At 35.0% G+C, this 18,644-nt stretch overlaps 1 protein-coding gene across 17 annotated transcripts in view; it reads left to right on the forward strand.

The window, feature by feature from the left end:
- Positions 1-15,445: 15,445 nt before the first annotated feature.
- The window catches only part of MEF2C (myocyte enhancer factor 2C), a 169,880-nt gene continuing 166,681 nt past the window's right edge, over positions 15,446-18,644 (forward strand). For 14 of the 17 annotated variants that reach the window (XM_072736816.1, XM_072736842.1, XM_072736813.1 and 11 more), the window contains exon 1: positions 15,547-15,776. The gene's annotated coding sequence lies outside the window, so the exon portion shown is untranslated. Of the gene's footprint in view, positions 15,777-18,644 lie in introns of all 17 variants that reach the window. The other 3 variants (XM_072736806.1, XM_072736815.1, XM_072736840.1) reach the window with 1 other exon arrangement.

The following is an 18,644-nucleotide window of genomic DNA, read 5'->3' on the forward strand; positions in this document are numbered from 1 at the left end:
TAACCCAGTGTCCTCATATTTATCTACCCATTCCATTTTCAAATCCTGTTATCCAGAAAGAGATGGTAAGCTCACGCATACTGAGTTCTATGGATCTGATTTAAACAAAGTGTTACCATTTCTGAGGTATTTGCAAAATACAAAGATTTTAATCTCTCATTATCCAACTTCAGTTATGAGCAAGCAGGCAAAGGAGGCATTTATGGAGCCTGAGAGCCAATTCAGTAGCCATGAAACAGCAGGAAGAGATGCCTAATTTGCATGAACACAAGGGCAACTCCAGCCATGGGTCATCAATGGTCAGCCCTACAGATCAACAGGAACCCACTCTTGTACATTTTCTTTTTTTTTTCCTTATTCATTTTCTTAAAAGCAAATAAATCCAGTAACTAGTGAACCATGTGACCAAGTGATATTCTTGAAGTTCTGGCTGTAGACTTCATCCCTGGAATGGGATTTAACACCATCTGGTCTGTATCCCATTTGTAACCGAGTAACTTTGCAAGTGGAGGAAGCATCCATAGTAAAAATTCCACTAACTCCAAATCCTATTAGCAAAATAAACAGTACTTGATTTACTCCAATGATGAACAAACTCAAGATGTTATAGACCCCAAACTCAGATAAAAACTAAACTCTTAAAAAAAAAAAAAGTAGATGTCCCTTCATAAGTGTTCCAATCTAGATCAATTAAAAATTGCTTTGGCTACCTTTTATTTTTCAAATCAGGTATCCCAGAGCCACCTTTATTTGCAAACATAAAAGAATCCCATTGCACACCTCAACAGAATTGCCTGTATATCCTTAATGTCTTTCCAAGCAATTTTATGCAGTCAGCACCCTATACATTAGGGAGGGAATGGATGTATGCTCTATGGGTTTCTTATAATAGCAATGAACCTTCATAATCAGACCCATTCCTTGATTTTGCTTACTTTTCTATGCAGCTACATTAATGCTACATTGTCAGACAAAGACAAGAATGAACATGAGACTTGAGTCAAAAAAACAAAACAAAACAAAACAACAATATAGGCATCCAAGGAGCAAGTGCTGAGCTTGTGAAAAAAACAGCTCCCATTTTATTAAATAATAGTGTTCGTGCAGGGATGTCTGAAGTACTCTGCAAGGCTAATTAGGACAGATCGATGTACACTTACCTTTCCAGAAGGCTGAAAGGTGTGTAGTGACTATGTGTCATTAAAAATTTACTTGACCATGGGCATCAGATGTGCATGAGAGAATGACCCTGGTAAGCACTCTAAGTTTCCATTTTACTCATGTCATCCTCAATGCATCAAACATGCTGTAGACACCATCACTATCACCCAGCCTCAGAGCAGCTGATGTGCTATATATGTTTGAGAGGGTGGTATCAATTAACTATATTATCCATAAAGCCATATTTGCAATTACTACCACTTCACAATTTATCATTAACACATTTGGCAGATTTTTTTCCAAAGTAACATTTATTTAAAGGTTAATCAAAATTCTTAGAACAGCATTTATTATAATGTGATTTTTGATAATTGACTAAATCAGTGGCTCTTAAGAAAAACACCCTTGTCTCAGTCCTGCTCAGTATACACTACAGTGCCATTTGGGAAAAAGAAATACATATTAGAAATGTTCATTTCAGACCTCGTCATGGAAGATCATATATTAATGTAATCAGGTGGTACATTTACATGCTCATTAGTAATCCATCATTAGTCCAAATGCTCACTATTAGGAATAAATGTACAACGAGTTATTCAGAATACCCAGAAATAGTATTTCTTATTTAAACATTCAGAATAAGCTGACTGAAATAAGTGCACACCTTGAATTTGAACTTTCAAGGCACATCACTAAAGTCAATCAGTTATGTCAGGACACTCTTCTATAATAATCTCAATTATAAAATTCCTGCCCCTCCCTAACAGGGAGGCAGGGTTCCAGTATCCAAATCTTTCGAATTCACTATGACTGTAAAAATTCCTGATGAAGTATGTGTTTAAATTTTATGCTTTAATACATAGCATGCCACTAAAACCACATTAGTTATGCTTTATGCTGTTTAATCATATGTCAAAATCTATAAAATCTCTTCCAGCATGCTAAGGTAATTTAACTGCAATTAATCAATCAAGGAAATAAATAAAATGTAATAAATGCCAAATAATGTAACTTCTTTAATAACAAACCGTTATCTACACATTTATTCTAAAAATACTTACTAACCAACACCAATGAAGGAAAAACAGAGTGAAAATTAGACTCGCTGCATCTTTTACCCATTAGTAGCTAGCTTTCTCTAACGGTCTCTGGCATAATCTGACTTTTCCATCTAAAATGTGAGCACCTTGAGGGTCAAAACTTAATGTTTTTATCCCCTGTGTCTAACACAATGTCTTAATCATAATAGGTGTTTAGTAAGTGTTTATTGAATGAAAGAATGATGATTCCAAAATCCACAAACTAGGCTCTTTAATCATAATGTTTAGGACCTGTAAAAACAGTCATACTTTTTCTTCTGGCAAAAATTGTATATTATACTTTGTTGATATTTAACCAAAGGTAGTAGCACTCCTTTCATTCTTTCCTTTTTTCAGTCAGTTAGGAACCAACAAGGAAGGGTAGTGGATGTGTGTGTTTATATTTCTTCCTCCAAATGAAAACAGCAATGTACTTTCCAAGGACATAATTTAACAGTTTGATAGATAAAGATTTGACCCAAACTAGGAAGATCAATTATAAGTCATGGATCCAGTCAGCAAGAATTTATTAAGCACCAATTGCATCCCCTGCACTTTGCTAGTAACTTCAAATATACCAAAGGAATCAAATGTACGCCCCTGCTTTCCACACTATAATCAGAGGAAAAGACATATATATGCTCATTCAATAAGCACTACTGGCTACACTTTAGTCCACACAAGGCACTAAAGGGAAGGAGGACAGCCAACAAGTCTCAGTTTTCAACAAGGGGATAACAAAGAAATTAACCAGTAACTGTAAGTCAAGCAGGAAGTCATGAGTATCTCTGAGAAATTACAAACTAGTTCCCATTGGAACCTGAGGAGATAACGCCAGTGACATCACAGAAGTTGTAAAGAAGTAGGGGGCATAAAAAGAGGTCAAGACAATGTCCCAGATGACATAAATAAGTGCATTTACTAGTGATGAAAGAATTGAAAGTAAGCATCCAAAAGTTTTCAGAGTAAGTTGCTCACTTTCTCAATAATGACTGAAGTTATCTGTTCTCATCAAATTAGTTTCAGTGGCATAAATTGGTAACTTCTGGATTAATGACCACCCAGTACAAAAAAACACTAATGAATTTTCCTTTCAAGGTTCCTGGTCATAACTGTAGCTGAGAAATCTCAATACTGAAAGTATCACACAGATATTACTACAATATGAGTTGCCCCTCCCACTACTACCCCACCCACCCACATGTGGCTATTGAGCGTTGGAAATGTGACTCATCCAAATTGAGTTGTGCTGTAAGTGTAAAATACGAACTGGACTTAAAAAATTTAGTTTAGAAAGGAAAAGGAATGTAATTAATATAGAAAAAATTTTATGTCAATTACCTAATGAGATAACATTTTTTGGATATACTGAGTGGAAATGTATATTATTATTTTCATATGTATCTTTTTACTTTTTACTCTGGATACCAGAAAATAATTGGGCAGTATTCATCTAAAGTCATTTTGAAAAATAATGTTTTGAAGTATTTCATACTAGAGAGAAGAGATAACATTTGTCATCATGCACCGGTATTTTAATATGACTAGCTGATAGAAAAATGTGATACAATGAGCCACTCAATTCCTCCCAAAAATACACAGCTAGGAAAACAAGAGCATCTCTCCAGATGAACTGAATCTTTGTCCCACTCTGATCTAATAGTAAGTGGCATCAGTTTTTATGCCTCCCTTTTTTTCTAACAGAACACTTAGGCCTAAAATTCAATTTACTCAACTGTAGGCTTCTTAGGGAGGGCCTTGGTTTTCTGGTTCAGTGTTACCCCACTTCCTCTTTATTACCTGCCTTGGTTCTGCCCCTTACTTTAATGGTCTTACTGTAAACTACCAAAAAAGCTTTTTGAAACTAAGAGCTAAATAGCAAGTAAGAAAGTGAAGAGGGGCGACTGGGTGGCTCAGTCAGTTAAACATCTGCCTTCAGCTCAGGGCATGATCCTGGGGTCCTGGGATCAAGCACCACACTGGGTTCTCTGCTCAGTAAGGAGTCTGTTTCTCCCTCTCCACACTGCTTATGCTCTGTCTTTTGCTTTCTCTCTCTCTCTCTCTCAAATAAATAAATAAAATCTTAATAAGCTAAAAGCAAGTGAATAAACCCCTTACCATGGTGTAATTCAGTGAGACACCACCATCCAAAGCATGGGGAGACTCTTTACGTCAGTGACCTCTCTCCCTGTTAAAGGTGTGAAGAAGCATGGTGCATATTTACCAACAGTAGGCCAGTACTCACCTTTGAGATCATAAAAACAGAGTTAACCTCATCCATGGCTGTCAATCAAGAGTCAGTGAGACAAATAGACACAACATTCAAAGGGCACATGTGGTGAGCCCTGAAGTCATATATGCAGCTATAGGTAATATGGTATCAGAGAAAAAAGCAACTATCTGAATACCTAGAAATCAGGCAGTGGTGGTCATTACTGTGAGACATCACAGCATGGAGTTGAATACAGAGACATGACTCAAGGATCCAAGAAGACCTAGCAGAGGTAGTCCCATAAAGAGATAAAGAGACAAAAGGGTATAATTTCTGTGGCTATGAGCCACACAGGCCCCTGGGACCAGGCTCCGAGTCATGGCCTCCCAGATCTAATGGACCACACAGATTCAAGCTGAGAATTAACAGTAATATGGAGCCCAGTAGTTGTAGCTGGGCTACCAGATGTGCCCACTGAGGAAGAAAAAGTCAAAGGCTCTAAATATGCTTCCTATTGTTGTTGGATTTGATCCAGGCACCAATGGGCTTGGCTGCAGGTGGGAGCACCAATTCATTCAGTTCCACTTTGTTCATGCATATGCAGAGCAAGGAAGGGAGATGATGGTAGTGACTCTCTACAAATTGGAGGAATAATATTGGTTCCTATGCAACTCTTATTCCAAAATTAATACTTCAAGGATATTTAAGCTACTTAAAAAAACACTTCCCAAATAGCTTGCCAAATTTATGAAAAATCCACTGCTTCCTCTTAATCTCTATTTCTCTCCAAGAAATGCCTGTAATATTATTTAATAGTGTTATAGATTTAGACTAACACAGTATAATCTTAAGGTTGTAGGAAAAGTATAGATCATGTGGAATATTATGTAACTTTAAGAGTCCATATAATAAATGCATTTTATTTTCTTTAAAGATTTTCTTTAATCATTTATTTGACAGACAGAGAGAGAGAAAAAGAGAGAGAGAGCACGCACAGCAGGCAGAGGGGGAGGAAGAAGCAGACTCCCAGCTGAGCAAGGAGCCCAATGTGGTACTCGATCCCAGTACCTCGGGATCATGACCTGAGCTAAAGGCAGACGCTTACTAACTGAGCTACCTAGGTACTCCTACTAAAAGCATTAAATAAATAAATAAATAAAAATAAGAAATAAATAAAAACTTTCTCCGATATACAAAAACAGGAAAGGATAAAGAAAAGATCGTGACCAATACAACAAAATCAGGACCACACCATCACAAATTATAAGAAGGCAAGAAATATTCTAAATCAACTATACTATTGATGTAGACTTGTATATTTTCTTAAAAGTGTTAAAAGATTTAGCACACGCAAAAAAGTTTTTACTTCAAAAAATAAAAACTAATAAAATGTTAAAATGAAAAGTAGTACACATTTGGCTTACAATGACAAAAGAAGAAGGAGGAGGAGGAGAAAGTTTCAGTATCTGATCAATAATAAATGACCTGTTCGGGGCACCTGGGTCAAATAGATTAAAAACTCTACCAACATCTTCTGCCCAGTGAATATTCCAATAACACACACACATGAAGACTCAGACCCCCTCCTTAGTCCAAGGGCAACCCCAAAGAGGCCTCCCTGACACCAAATGGAGGGGTGAGTTTCTGCGACAACAACAAATAAAATTAAAATATTTCCAGTTTACATATGGTAAACCTGCCTATTTGTGGTTTTGTGATACTTAGACACGCCTGGTAAAAATTCTAAGACAACTGAGTTGTCACAATGTGACAAGAGCACAAATTCATATTGAGTCATTTTCCTAGTGCTTCCTACTAAAAACCAACAAAACCAAAATATGTCCCCCAAAATTCAGAAATAATATATTTTCTACTTAGTTCCAAGGGAAAAAACTTTTATAACTTAAGAAAACTCAAAATATGTGACAATCTGTCATAGAATTAAAGCAAGTTATAGTAACAAGTGACAATGCATGCATAATGCCCACTGTAGCTATGTGTTCATCTTCACATACAAAGGCTATTTCTCAATGGTCAGAGTAAAGCTTTGGCTGATGCTGCTGATGGCAGGATAGGGCTTGGAAAAAAAAAAAAAAAAAAGGATAGGGCTTGAGGAGAGCCAAAGCTATGCATAATCCAAAATCATCAGTATTCAAATATGGAATGAGTCTTTGAACTTACAGTTGAATGTATTGTGAGAACATGAGATTCCTGTTACTTTATCTGTGTTTTTATAAAGTGTTTGCCTTGTATGTTTGTTACTTTATGGAGGAATTAATGAGCAGGGCGTATCACCACAGGTGCTGGGGGCCAGGGAGGGTCAATCACAAGCATTCTACAAGTCCATTACTGCTAATACATGCCACTAAAACAGAGGCAGGGGACATGACTGGCACCCTTTAGGAAACAAGGAAGTAGTAGAGATGTTGTCTCTTGACTTGGGAATGGGAACAAGGCATTCCCTCTCCTTAACTGAGTGTATTACAGTGTGTTGTAGTTGGCTACTTAGTTCCTTGTATCCTTTATGAAACTGTAAAATTTTTCAGAAAAAAAATTTATTTTGAAGTACATAAAAATTCACAAAAAAGTGGAAAGAAATATACTATCTGTGTACTCTTTCTCCAGCCCTTGTCTTCACCCGTAGTTAAGATCTTGCATAATAATTACAATATCAAAACCAGGTAACTAATAGCAGTACAATGCATAGGCTTTATTCATATTTCAGCTGTTATACATGCACTTATTCCTGTTTGTGTGTGTATGCATAGCTGTATGCAACTTTATCACATATGTAGCTTTGAGTAACCACTACTACGTCAAGACACTTAACTGTACCATTACCACAAGACTCCCTAGTGCAACCCTTTTATGTCCACACCTACTCTCTCTCTTGCCCTCTAACCCCTGGCAGCTACTAATATGTCCTCCAACTTTGTAATTACATTATGTTATGAATGTTGTATGAATGGAAGTGAGCAATGACATAATCTTTTAAGATACACTTGTTTCACTCAGCATAATTTCTTTGAGGTTCAGCCAAGTTGCTGCCCTATCAATAGTTCACAGTTCTTTATTGCTAAGTAGTATTCCATTCCACGGATCTATCACAGTCTGTTTAATCACTGATGGACATTTGGGTATTTCCAGTTTAGGTCTATTACTAGTAGAGACATTATGTGTGTTTGTGTACAGGTTTTAGTGGGAAAATAAATTGCAAGATTTTTAAGGGGATAAATAGTGTTTTATTCATTACTATATTCTAATACTGTATGCAATACTTAGTAGGTATTCGAAAATGTTCATTGAAGAAATGTTAAAAGGACCAGAAAATTGCCTCTAAATAGAATATAAAATAAGACTCAGTGTGTAGAAAAAACACAATTAGCTGGGAGGGAAAATGTCAACAAGAGGTCCTGAAAGTTGCTTTGTACAGCAAAGGAAACGATCAATAAAACGACATGGCAACCTACTGAAGGAAGAGAAGACTTACAAATGATATATCTGATAAGGTGTTAATATTCAAAATCTACAAAGAACTCCTACAACACAACACCAAAACCCCCAAATAATCCGATTTAAAAATGGACAGAGGACCGGCACTGACATTTTTTTTCAAAGAAGACATCCAGATGGCCAAAAGAAACATGAAAAGGTTCTTAGCATCACTTTATCATCAGAGAAATGCAAATCAAAACCACAATGACCGCGTACCTATCAGAATGGCTAAAATCAAAAACACAAGTAACAACAAGTCTTGGTGAGGATTTAGAGAAAAAGGAACCCCCATGAAATATTGGTAGGAATGCAAGTTGGTGCAGCCACTGTCAAAAAATTAAAACTAGAATTATAATATGATGCAGTAATTCCACTACTGGGTATCTACCCAAAGAAAATGAAAACAGTAATTCAAAAAGATAATATGCACCCTTATGTTTATTGCAGCATTATTTATAATTGCTGAATATTGAAAGCAACCCAAATTATGTCCATTGATAGATGAATGGATAAAAAACATGTGGTAGGTGCATATAATAGAATATTATTCAGCCATGAAAAAAGAATAATGTTGCCATTTGCAACAACATAGATGGACCTAGAGGGCATAATGCTAAGTAAAACAAGTCGGACAAAGACAAATACCATATAATTTAACTTATATATGGAATTTAAGAAATAAAACAAACAAAGGGAGAAAAAAGAGACAAAACCAGACTCAAATACAGAGAACAAACTGGTGACTGCTAGAAGGAAGGTGGGTGGAAGGCTGGGTGAAATAAATAAAGGTTATTAAGAGTATACTTATGATGAGCACTGAATAATGTATAAAATTGTTGAATCATTATATTGTACTCTTGAAACTAATAAAACCTTCTATGCTAATTATACATCAATCAATCAATAAGTTTAAAAATTATAAAAAGGAGGTCCTGAAAGTTGCACTCATGGTTCTAAGTCTACAGCAGTGTTCTAAAGGACAAACATACAGGTATACACACAAGACACTTTTTTTTCAGTTTGCTTTATTTTTATTTAAAGATTTTATTTATGTATTCATAAGAGACACAGAAAGAGAGGCAGAGACACAGGCAGAGGAAGTAGCAGGCTCCCTGCAAGGGGCTCAATGCAGGACTCAATCCCATGACCCCAGGATCACAACCTGAGCCAAAGGCAGATGCTCAACCACTGAGCCACCCAGGTGCCCCTCAATTTTCTTTGAATATTGAGTTTTGTATTAAGATGGTGTTTGGATTAACAAGCTATAGCTGAACTTTTTTTTTGGAAACAACTGAGGAGACTTTCTGTTCTAGCTAAAATGGACTAAGAGGCACTGTGTGCCCCCTCCTTCCTAAAATGATAACAAAAATATGAAAAATGGTTTTTTAAGACATAGACATCAAGCAACAAAGAGATCTCTAAGACATGAGAAGCCAAGGAGGTAAATCTGCTTGCCTTGCTTACAGTCTTGAGGGTTTCTTAGCACCAGGAGAGTAACTCAAGAGAGGCAGGCTCCTTGAGTCAAGGAAACAGGTCTAACATTATGGGAGAATAGGTGGCTATGGTTCATAGGACAGAGCACCTGGCAGAGAGCTGCTATATAGACAAAGATCTCCTGAGACCTGCAGAGTCCCGCCTCAGAATTTAGCAGAATACTGATTTGGGCACATGTGTGAGGAAACCTCCCAAGGCTGGCTATTCCTTAACTCTAAGGAATAAATAGATCTAAACAATGATCGATATCTGCTAACATCACAAAAAGAGAGAAACACAGTAGTCTTGCTCAGTCTCCTCCAAATGCATTTGGTCAAGTTCCTGGTCTTAATTACCAACTGATAGGAAAGATATGGGGCAGAGGAGCTTATTAAACAACTCCACAGGAAGGTATCAGCAAACACAAACTATGGAGAGCTCTACCACCCAAATAATCCAGTTTCCTCAACAAACAAGAAAAAAAAGATAGAGGGGAAACCTACAGAGTAAAAGAGAAGACAAATAAACAATTGCAACGTGTGGATCTTATTTGCACTCTGTTTCAAATAGTAAAAAGTAATTATAAAAATTTATTGGACAATTGGAAAAATCTGAATATTGATCATGCATATTTGATAACAATAAGAAAATATTGACTTTACATGTAGTTCATTTTTTAGATGTGATTCATTTTTTTTAGTTAAAAAACAAGTCCATAAAAACCCCCAACTTCTTTTTTTTTTTTTAAGACTTATTTATTTATTTATGATAGACACACAGATAGAGAGAGAGAGAGAGAGGCAGAGACACAGGAGGAGGGAGAAGCAGGCTCCATGCCGGGAGCCCGACGTGAGACTCGATCCTGGGACTCCAGGATCGCGCCCTGGGCCAAAGGCAGGTGCTAAACCCCTGAGCCACCCAGGGATCCCCCAAAACCCCCAAGTTCTAATAAAGATATCTGCTGAAATACTGAAGAATGAAATGATGTCATGTCTGAAATTGGCTTCAAAATAATTTGGGGTGGGGGTAGGAAGTGTAAATAGGGATATGTTGGAACAAAATTGTCCATGAGATGATAGTTGTTGAGGACAGGTGTAGTTGTATGAAAGTTCATTATACCATTCTCTCTATTTTTTAATATGTTTCATATTTTTATAATAAAAATTTAGATAAGTAAATTAGAATTTTACAAGGACATTGGGGACTGTGATTTGTAGCACTCCCTTAATGGAAGACCATATTTTCTTCACACAGAACACTGGCTTTTAAGCAAGGATAGACCTTTCTGAAAATAGACCTGGCAATATGCAAGTGGTTGACTATCTAATTGAAGACACCAAAGACATCAAAGGAAACCAAAAACCTGGGTCTACAGATGTGGTTGTTATGTCTTCCTCTTCTTTTAATAAGGCTAGGTTTATAAGAAGTCCAACAGAGTATATGACTGCTATCCTTCCAACAGCATCCCTGCAACACAACTCATCCAGTTCAATCTTGCTATTCCTACATTTCCTGTTTGCTCATTGTCACAATCCACCTTCCACACACATTTTCGTTTTTTGGTTTTGAGGTCAGGAAGATGTCAAAAAAATTTTTTCCCATTCAAATAATTCATTAGAAATATGTTCTATCTAGGGGCACCTGGGTGGCTCAGTGGTTGAGTGGCTGCCTTTGGCTCAGGTCATGATTCTGGAGGCCTGGAATCAAGTCCTACATCGGGCTCCCCACAGAGAGCCTGCTTCTGCGTCTGCCTATGTCTCTGCCTCTCTCTGTGTGTCTCTCATGAATAAATAAAATCTTTAAATATATATATATATATATATTCTATCTTTCTTTATTTATATATAATATTTATATATCTTTATATATTTATATAAATATATAATAAATATATAATATATATATGATAAATTTATATATCTTTAAATATATATATATATATATATATATATATATATTCTATCTAGAATCTAGTTGTTTTGCATTAAGAGGGACACTATGAGTAGCTTGTCCAAGGTTCTAACAAAAGAAGTCTCCTCTCTCCTCTTATCTGAATCCTACTTATTCAAAAGGATGCATCCAAAGCCAATAAGTGGAGCTCCTAAAAAGATGAATGTTACATCTTCCATTTAAAAAAAAAATCCTCATGGTCCCTAGTTCAGTATCCTATAAATAACCTACATCCTGCATATCTTACTCAAGAAATGAGTTGATCTGCTGACTTAAAAAATATATATAAATTTTAAATTCTCAGTATATTTGCAGCTAATAATTCTGTCTATATATTAGTGTACTAGTAATATTATTAAAATATCATGATGCATCCTAATGTTCATTTTCATTAAATGCCTAAAAAGGCCATGGGAGTATGGCTTTAAAATATGATTTAAAATCTGATGTGTGCTTTGGAAGCAAACTAAGCTTTGGGGACTCAAGGCAAGTGACATTTTTGTAGGTTGGTTACATTTTGTACTGCAAGATGCATTACAGAAATTGTAACTGAACTTTTCGAAATATTTATCACCATTGTTACGACTTTCATTAGAGGGTTTTTCTTTTTTAGATGCACTCTTGCTTGTAATGTCCACTTTAAAAGTTGCTACCCCAGGCTTATAAAACAAAGTTATAATGTCTTCCCATCAACAGTATTAAAAACATTCATCTTTAAGAAAGTGTTATAAAGAAATTCCACTTCAATAATTCAAATATTAAAGTACATAATAAAAAATGACCATATAAGAGAGAATGCCAAATGATTAGAAATTCTTTGCAAGACTGTACTTTAATTTCGATAAAAGCAAAATATCCATTTAGTAGCCAACTAGTCACATGTGGCCATGTCAATTTAAATTATATTCAAAATCAGTTTCTCCACTGTACTAGCCACACTTCAAATGCTCAACAGCCATACTGGACATTGCAGATATAGAACAATGTCCATCATATCAGCAAGTTTGATCAAGTAATGATGGTCTTCATTAGAAAGATCACTGCTAATGAATAGATGTCCATGTATAAATTTATTTCTAAAGGAGGCAGAATTAAACCTAGAAAATTTAAATAGTTTTTCTGGAAAATCTATATTCTCATGTAAATATTTAAAATTGTGCCACAAGAACTGCAGTGTAGATTTTCTTTTTCTTCTTGCCACAAGAAGAATGGAATTTCAAAAGATTCCACTCAAGATAGAGAATTATGGCATTACCCAGTCTTCCCCTTTGATTCACATTTTTGTTCTTTATAAAGATCTATTCTAACCCTGCTCTGTTTCCAAGTTTATCCAGCAACGGCCCAACCTTTATTTTGTGGCAAGGAATTCCTATGTAGAGGGCAGTACCTCAGGCCTCAAACTCCACATTTGTGAAGTTTGTCAACTAGTATAAGAAAATTCACTTCCTGGTCAGGTCCTCTGGGAGAGGAGGCTCTTACACCCTCCCAAAATACCAGCAAATTCCTTAATCTAACACAACTTCTCATCTCTCAGTTCAGAAAGATGCATTCTGTAATATATGTAAAAAGACAGAAACATGGAAAGACATAAATAATATCAGAGGGTCATGTGGGAAAGTGAAATACTCCAGACATGAGCTATTGAATAGGAAGGGTCTGTTTAATTCAGCAGAGAAACTGAGATCATCTCTATCATTTACGATTAGCAAGGAACCATGCTCCAAATTGAAGACAGAAATACAAGAGTAACAAAAGTAAATGAAAATAGTATGAAAAACTTCTAAACAACAGAGCGAAACCAGATGCATTTAAATGCAACTCCTGAAAACCTTGATGAACAGTAGTACGTCTGTATTTAAAAGGCTAGATAAACCATATAGCTGATCCAGATGGTTAAAAAAAAAAACAATATATGATTATATGAGAAATCTAAGTATTTTCATGAGTTTTAAGTATTTGCATGGAAAAGTAAACAATAATAACTAGTCAGTATCAAAAATAATTTGACTTTAAAAGTAGAGAGTGCAGGAATGCCTGGGGGTCTCAGCAGTTGAGAGCATCTGCTTTCTGCTCAGGGTGTGATCCTAGAGTCCCAAGATCGATGCCCACATCAGGCCCCCTGCATGGAGCCTTTTTCTCTCTCTGCTATGTCTCTGCCTCTGTGTGTATGTGTGTTCCTCATGAATAAATAAATAAAAATCATAAATCTATAAATAAATAAATAAATAAATAAATAAATAAATAAATAAATGTAGAGAGTGCAAATTAGAAAAAAAAAAATAAAGTCCAAGTAAAGTAAAGAAATACTTAATACAATATTCCAAGTGTTTGTGAAGTGGATCTTTGTCCAGAATAGTGTGTTGTTTGGAAACAATTTCTACAATAGAGTCAATAGATTCCATGGTTCTGAAAATTAATTAGAACCTTAAAATTAGCTATGGAAATTAGCTACAAACTAATGAGTTCGGGGGGAAAAAAGAAAGAACACAATATGCCAACTTTCCAACCCTTTCTCCAAACACTTTCCCATCTTAAAAATTACTCTTGTTTTCAAGATTCTTTGCATTGCTTAAATCCATAACTTCACCTTGTTGCTCACTTGCTCACTCCCCAAGGAAGTCTAAAACCAAATAAACTGCCATAAATTTTTACCAACAAAATATCACTTTCCGATCGATTTTTTCTTAATTTTTAAAATTGAAAAAGGTTTTATTCAATTAGGTCACTACTCCTGGCATAAGGCCTCTGAAACATTGTTTCTCAGACACTAATGGGTCCTGGAAAAGTTTGAAACTCTCAATTCATTATGACTTTGAGTAGCTGTTTTGTACCTAAGAATGAGCATTGATAGAGAGGTTGGGGCTAAACACATAATTTTATGAAATATGATGAAAACATAAGGGTTTTGTTATGACGCACATAACAATCAAGAACCTGTTTCTTTTTAGCAAGCTCCTAAAAAGTACCTCCCGTATAATTATTAAATAAAAACACTCACTTATTCAGTACTCAGCCAGCTTTTAAACTCTGAATAAGAGAAGTACACACTGAGAGAGGTACTTACATGGTTTCCTTGGATACTGGATGATGCCATTCAGGTCTATGTTTTTATCTGAAAGTGGTGCCCTGTGGAGAAATGAGGCTTGGTGAGTGGCTGTTTATACATAGTAAGTAAATAGGAACTTTGTTTATTTTACAAAGCATTTTTTATTTTGACCCAGATTTCTTTTTCTCATCACACCCAAACCTTGTAAACAGCAATAAAATGGTAGAACAGGTACTTTGCACAACTCTTTCTAATACCACTTAAGAAATCATAATTATTAAAGCAGAAGCTCAGAATGCTTTGGCTAAACACATTACTCCTTGGGCTACTTTATATATCTTAACTACTATATTTACATCAGACATATCAATGAACACTGCCTGCCTCTCTATTTTCCTTCAAAAGGAATTGTTCTCAAACTGTCAATAAAGAAATTAGTCTAAAAAAAATCGCAAATGTCCTTACCTTAGTCAAAGAGTAAGAGAACTCTAGCTCTACCAGCTTCTACACATCCACGGTTTCTACAGACATTAGCTGTCATTTTAAACGTAGTAGTGGGGTCCTAGATTTTCAATAGTTTAAGGGCTACGAGCACACAATTTTGACATTCAGTCTCTCGGAGCTACACGCAGTCTAATTTTGGTAGCATGATTAATCCCTCCTATGTGATAATTTTTAACCTTCTAATATTTCTCTGGATCGAAAAGAACAAATGAGCTACAGCAAAGAATGGCAACTAACTTTAATGCTTAACACAATTTAATAATCTGAAATGAAGTAAGTGTGTGCTATGTTTCCATTAAAAAGTTTCCAGCCACAATTAATTGAACAAAAACTTGTCTTGTTCCAAGATTATTCTTGGAAATGTAATTTTAAAGTCTGCGTGAAATGAGGAAACTTACTTTTTTACCATATGAAAGCAATCTCATTTTTTAGGAATGATTTTTGGATAGACTTCCAATTTGATATTTTCCATTTGAACTAGCAGCATAGGGGTTTGGAAGGGGGAGGGGAGGGAAGCAGTTCTGTGTTCTTTTGCCAGCACTGACAAAGGTCTGGTTGTCAGTGATACCTTTACAGCTAAATTTACCCCAGAGTGACAGGAACAGGTGCATCTCGGCCTGCCAGACACTTGTGCACAGGGATCACGCATCTTACGGCTTGACGATCAAGGGGGGAAAGCCTGGGTCTTCATAGAAAAGGAGGAGAGACAAACGCAGCCCAAACTGGGGGGTTTCTCTTCAAAGCCAGCTGGTCTGGCTTTATTCTACAGGAATTTTTTTACCTGTCAGGGTTTGGACAACAAAGCCCTCAGCAGGTGCTGAAGGGTACAACTTCCTGGAGAAGCAGAAAGGCACTGGTGAGTTTCAATTGCCAAAATATATTTTTTAATCTTTAAAAGTTGATTTTGTTATCTTGGAAGAGGCACTGCTGAGGAACCTACATTCAGAAAGCTGATGAGACCATTGGAATCAGAGCCAACTAACTCAACAGTAGGTTTGCCTGTTGTAGAAAGTAGAGCTGTTACCATTTGACAATTTTTTACATTTAAGAAAAGTCTTATAGGAAAGACTCTTTATTTTGAATGTTGGTTTCTTTCACTACTAATTTCGATATCTGAAAGATGAAGAATTAATTACATATATGATATTAGACTATTAAAGTAAACACACAAATATCATTTCATCATTTTTTATCTAATTCTGTCATAATCTGTCCTGAGTAAAATGGTTTTTTAGTAAATCAAATAAAAATGTGAAATGGTACATGCTCTTTTAAAATGTTTCATGCGCTGGTGTTTTTTATGTGTGCATGTGACAGGAATATGATTACACAGAATATAAAATTAATTTATTTATAATACATTTTTAAACACATGGATTGCACAGAATATTTAATAATTAAAAGTAGCAACATTTTCTCATTACTTTACAAAGAGTTTCTTTGGAGAAAAATCTTTGGAATAAACAACCAATACAGTACTAAAGCATGTTTTTACATCACTGATTTCCAAAATTAGTACATTTATATATTTGGTATTTTTATTTCATGAATTCAAAAGTTTAGGCAAAAATAATTTTTTCAGAATAGGATTTTAATTAATACAAAACATGGAAAAATAAGACCACATGTCAGGATATATTTTTAAAAAGTGATTCTATTTCAAGGGCTCATTCTTTTAACTATGCTTCACAGCATTTCTCTACAAATTGTTGTATTATACAAATTGAAAACATTTATTTAAGCAAGTAAGGAGCTCAAAGCTAAAGACTATACATAGTAAACATATGAAACCATTTTAACAACCAAATTCCATATTCACAAGCAACATGGGCTAATGAATGTAAAAGACACACAGCATACACTGATCAAAAATGCTATAAATTATTAGCCATAAAATCAATTTTCTGGACTGTGGGGGGTACAATTGATATTTAAGAAAAGAAAGGCTCCTACCAATGTAAATTACTAATATTATGAGGTAATTGTTTTATTCTGATGATCTCATAAAAAATTTTCAAGCTACATGCTTAACACATAGTTGTATAGTAAGAAAATCATCAGATCTCACTTTTTTAATGACCACTACATCTAAAACAATTATCAAATCAATAACGATAAGCCACAAATTTGTAAGTATCATACTCTTTTAGACTGATTTAAAGGATGTTTACAATTATTAACTATTTGTGGTTTGAAAAATTACCAGAAATGATCCAGCCAACCCAAAAATATAATATCTTTAAAACATAATTAAAACCCAAATCTGATTTTAATTATAAATCATTTCATGTAGAATATGGTTCAGAAAATTAAAGTATATCTATTTTTTAAAAAAGGAATATATTGTGGTTTCAAACTGCTATATTTCTGCAATATTCCGTCATCTTCATTATTATATTGCTTCTGGCACCTAAGTAACCATGGTCACTGCATTTTTTAGGTAACTTCATTAGTCTGTTAATCAATGAATATATACTGTATGCACTTATAATTTTGTTATTTATCTGGTCTGTTAAATATTATATTCCTAAAGAATCAGAAATAAGAAATTAGAAGTAAGTACTGCAAAACTGAACACACACTCTTACGTCAACTTTAGAATTACACTTGTTAAGTCTTTATGTGCGTTACTATCGGTTATAATTATTATACTGTTTGTCATTAACACTCAACATAAACCCTACAAAAGCTTCTTCCAACCTATTTTTTATGACTCCTGTGAATTATGTAAGTGTGACTGAACCTATTAGAAACAATGTTAGGTATAGACCAAATATTTCTGAATAACCAAAATTTGTCATTTTAACCATGCCCTGAATTGTGGGCTTAATCTAAAATTCCATATTTCTTCCTTGTAATTATGAAGAGAAGCTTAGTTCCTAGGACAACTGGCAGCTACATGTTCGTCCTTTCCAGTAAACCTTCACTTTTGTGTCACAAAAATACCTATGCCAACTCCCTCAATGTATGGAAACGATTTATTTTAATAAGTCTTAGTCAGATACTACAACTAAATGTTGCAATGACTCATGTGCCCTAAAAGTTTAATTTAAAAATATATTTTTTAATTTTAAGCATTATTTGCAATATAGCTTCGTATCTTAAGAATGGCTTATTTAGAGTGGAAAAAATTAATTATTCTCCTCTTTCAGAAAGACATTTGAAAATATTTTGATTACCCATATATGCACAGGGAAAATCTCGATTCTCCCAGCAACTAACTTCAATAAATTATATTGTGAATGTCAATCTATTTCATTTCAAGACCATGAAGCTTCCAGCTAAAATGGTTTACTTGTAAGTATTTAAAGAAACAAAAATACTTTGGCAGCTTTAAATGTATCTCCTCATTGACCAGCCACCTGACTGACAGCTGTCAACTGTCTGTGGGCCAAATGTAACCCAGTAAAGATAAAAATTACATATTACTCATCCCTGTTGATAATACCTGGTGCCAGTAAGGTTTTCAAGTAGGAATAACTAGACTATAGATATAAAGAAGTAAAAAGGGAATCATTTCTACCACCCACCATGCCTCCTTTGTCATTAACTTATTTCCCCTTCCTTTTCCACTTATTCTACTTCTCTTGATGTCCATATCTCACACCTACAAAGAGTTAATTTCCTTAAAGGAACTTCAGATGTATGTAACAAGTGTGTGACCATGAAAATACTGGGCAGCCAGGTAATCATGCCCACACATTTCTTTCAATCAAATCTTCTT

This window comes from Vulpes vulpes, chromosome 14 (assembly GCF_048418805.1).
Source record: "Vulpes vulpes isolate BD-2025 chromosome 14, VulVul3, whole genome shotgun sequence".
Classification (NCBI taxonomy): domain Eukaryota; kingdom Metazoa; phylum Chordata; class Mammalia; order Carnivora; family Canidae; genus Vulpes; species Vulpes vulpes.